The 4,121-nt window shown below is 49.7% G+C and overlaps 1 pseudogene; it reads right to left on the bottom strand.

Annotated features, from left to right (window-relative positions):
* Positions 1-3,707: 3,707 nt before the first annotated feature.
* On the bottom strand, positions 3,708-3,914 carry LOC142265840 (U2 spliceosomal RNA; annotated as a pseudogene).
* Positions 3,915-4,121: the final 207 nt, after the last annotated feature.

Here is a 4,121-nt window from a genome sequence, read left to right as displayed (position 1 = left end):
GTAGTGTATAATACACGTCAGTCAGCAGTGGCTGATAGTGTCAGAGTTCTCGTCATTAATTTTTGCTCCTAAAACCTGTGTTAGGTTCTTAGTGCGTCCGTGCTTGCATTTAAAAACCGCACGTGTGTGCCTGTCGGTGGCAGCGTACAGGTGCACTTGTGTGCGTTTTTACCAAACTATTATATAACGCACAAGTGTAGTGTATAATACACGTCAGTCAGCAGTGGCTGATAGTGTCAGAGTTCTCGTCATTAATTTTTGCTCCTAAAACCTGTGTTAGGTTCTTAGTGCGTCCGTGCTTGCATTTAAAAACCGCACGTGTGTGCCTGTCGGTGGCAGCGTACAGGTGCACTTGTGTGCGTTTTTACCAAACTATTATATAACGCACAAGTGTAGTGTATAATACACGTCAGTCAGCAGTGGCTGATAGTGTCAGAGTTCTCGTCATTAATTTTTGCTCCTAAAACCTGTGTTAGGTTCTTAGTGCGTCCGTGCTTGCATTTAAAAACCGCACGTGTGTGCCTGTCGGTGGCAGCGTACAGGTGCACTTGTGTGCGTTTTTACCAAACTATTATATAACGCACAAGTGTAGTGTATAATACACGTCAGTCAGCAGTGGCTGATAGTGTCAGAGTTCTCGTCATTAATTTTTGCTCCTAAAACCTGTTAGGTTCTTAGTGCGTCCGTGCTTGCATTTAAAAACCGCACGTGTGTGCCTGTCGGTGGCAGCGTACAGGTGCACAATTTGCACAAACTTTGATATAACGCCCAAGTCTAGTGAATACACGTCAGCACAGCATTGCAAAATGCGCAAGGGCATTGGCAAGGAACAAGGAAGTGGACGTGATGGTGGTGCAGGCAGAGGCCGAGGTCGTGGGCAAGCTCTAATTTTGCCACAACAAAGGGCCACATCTAGTCGCTCGCACGTCCTGTCCCAAATTCTTGGGGACCGCAGCAGTACACCGCTCTTGAACCAAGACCAGTGTCAACAGGTTGTTAGTTGGATAGCGGATAATGCTTCCAGTCAGATTGGCACCACCACAAACACTCTGTCTTCCACACGGTCAAGTGTCAGTAGCCGTGATACTGCACCGCACATTTCAGAACCTGATCCTCCTTCCTACCACAAGGCTGAGTACACGTCCTCGGACATTAATGATCCCACACTTGGACACTCGGAAGAGCTGTTCACATTTCCATTCGCACATTCTGGCCTCTCGCCAGCTCATGTTGAAGTGGGTCATGAGGAGATCGTATGTACAGATGGCCAAATATTTGAGCAGCCACGTTCTCACGAAGTTGGCAACGTGTCTCAACAAGGGGTGGACGATGATGAGACACAATTGTCAGGAAGTCAGGAGGAGGAGCAGGGTGCGGAAGAGGAAGACGACGTGGTGGATGATCCAGTAACTGACCCAACCTGGCAGGAGGATATGCAGAGCGAGGACAGCAGTGCACAGGGGGAGGGAGGCGTAGCATCCCAACAGGCAGTAAGAAGCAGGGTGGTGGCTCCAGGCAGAAGTCAGGCAACCGTTCCCCGGAACAACAACACGACACAAGGTGCCTGTACAAATGTTAGGTCTTCCCGAGTCTGGCAGTTTTTTAAGTTGGATCCAGATGATTCTAAAAAGGCCATTTGCAACACCTGCCGTGCCAGCATCAGCAGGGGTACCAAAACTAGCAGCCTGACCACCACCAGCATGATCAGGCACATGTCAGCCAAGCACCCGACTTTGTGGGAAGTACAACACAGTCGAGGAGCAGTGCTTGCTAATGTCACTGCTACGTCTTCGCTGGTTGTGCATGCGAGCCAATCCCCTGTCCATGCTGCCTGCGAACAAGCCTCCTCCGGTCCTGCACCTGCAGTTGCCTACTCAGAAATAACACCATCATCAAGCACGTCCTTGTCCCAGCGCAGCGTTCAGTTATCCATTCAGCAAACCTTTGAACGCAGGCGCAAATACACTGCCAACACCCCACATGGGCGCCCTGGACAAGCCAGGTCGTCACAGGTACTACACCAACACACTCTACACTCCGGCTAGGCACACCGAAGCTAAACACAAATCCTAGTTGCCTTCCTCCAGGGGCTGATGTCCACACCAGGGGGTGGGCCAGGCGGTTGATCCCACCCACCGAGGAGTTCACAGTCCTGGAGGCGGGAAAAGGAGTCAGATTAGAGATCAGTTTTGGAGTTAGAGAAGTGAAGAGGAGAGGAGACTGACCGTGTCCGGGTGTGTGGCCCGGGCACTCAGCAAGGTTGGCAGACGGTGGTGACCTTCTGCAGGAGAGGCTGATTGGAGTGAACCGTACGGACCGGGGATGGGCGGTGGCCCGCCGGTACCAGATCGGGGAGTGAAGAGAAGCCAGCACCATCCGGCAGGGCCTACGGACCCCGACCAGGCTAGGAGTCGCCGTAAAACCGGTCAAATCCGTTAGCGACAGGAACCTCCAGGGTTTCCCAGCAGTCAAGACCCGATTGAAGGCAACAGCTCACACCGTAGAGGGAAGCACAGTCACCGCCAAGGCTACAGTTCCCAGGGCCAGAGCCTGCGGGCAAAAGGGGCTCCCTCAGCATCCATCCAAGCTGGGGAGCGGGTTACCGGTGGGAAGCCCGCTAGATTTTGGGGGAATAAAAGGGGTCCAACACCACATCCCCACAGGTGCACACCCACCCATCAAAGAGAGCTATAAGCCAATACCACCTTCACATTGCCAGTGTACCAAGTACATGTTGAGCAACATGAAGGCGGCTGGGGTTATCCGTGACAGTTGTAGCCTTTGGGCAGCTCTGTTGATCCTGTTAAAAAAGAAGGACGGCACCACTCCCCGTATTGAGGAATCGCTAGCTGCATTGAGAACTGCAAATTATTTTTCTACCCTTGATCTCACTAGTCACTATTGGCAAGTGTCCGTTGCTGAGGCAGACCGGGAGAAGACCGCCTTCGCCACCCCTATGGGTCTCTGCGAGTTCAAAAGCATGCCCTTCGAGCTGTGCAATGCGCCAGGAACCTTCCAGAGGCTGATGGAATGCTGCTTGGGACAAGATTTTAGGGTGTATAAAAAGGGAGATTAGATCCCGTGATCCCAACGTATTGTTACACCTCTATAAATCACTTGTAAGGCTACATCTGGAATATGGGAACCAGTTTTGGGCTCCACATTTTAATAAGGACATTCAGAAGTTAGAGTCAGTTCAAAGGTGGGCAACTAGACTACTACAAGGAATGGAAGGCCTCCCATATGATGACAAGTTGAAAAAGTTATTAAGTGATTATTGGCTGCAATGGGGCTTTCTGGCTGGTGCCAGCCTCTCTTCTTAGCACACAGGAACCACAATCCCTACACCATGCTTCAATGGATTCTCTCATCCCAGCCCAGTAAAACTACATATTTTACACAGTCATAAGCAGCCAAAAGGGATCTATTCTATTCAATTGCAAATGATCTAGATAAGACTGAGAATAAGATACTGCACGGGACATAGCAGAGTTGGTCAAGTTGAGTGGAGATGAGTTTGCTATTTGGCACAGCTTTTTGCATCAATAAAGCAAGTAAAAGGTGTGAAAGATAAAAAAAAGGGTGAAAGTGTGAAAAGTGAATTGGCCAAATTGAGGTGCATATAAAGTTTTTGCTTTCTTTCAATTAACTAATGGGGCTCATTTGAATCAGGTGAATTGAGTTCTGCTTTTGGAAACTGGGTTAAGAAGGGGTGCACCGGTCCTGGAGGTACTGCAATACCAGGTCAATGCGTGCAGTGGACAGAGCAAGATTTTTTCCATCTCCTTGTTCTAAAAATCCATTTAATATATGGTCCCCAGAGAGGGGACGTATCAGATATTAAACTGATAAGAACAGATTTAATTTTTTTTTTTTTCTGTTTATCAGTAGGACTTCAAAATAACAAAGGTGATCGCCTCCCGTTGCCTGGGAACCGTCCAGGCACAAGAGGGCTATGTGTCACCAGAAGGCGCACACACTTCCTCAAGGCCGGCAGACGTGCAATCCCAGGCACCTTCCAGTACCGACCAAGGTAGCGTCCTCCGAAACTACACTTGATCTTAGCCAAAAGGCCGAGAAGCTATAACCCGAATTGGTTACGGCCTTGAGTGGCACCCTGG

This window comes from Anomaloglossus baeobatrachus, unplaced genomic scaffold (assembly GCF_048569485.1).
Source record: "Anomaloglossus baeobatrachus isolate aAnoBae1 unplaced genomic scaffold, aAnoBae1.hap1 Scaffold_2780, whole genome shotgun sequence".
NCBI lineage: Eukaryota > Metazoa > Chordata > Amphibia > Anura > Aromobatidae > Anomaloglossus > Anomaloglossus baeobatrachus.
The sequence above is the reverse complement of the archived record's forward strand: the minus strand, read 5'-3'. Positions and strand labels throughout refer to the sequence as shown.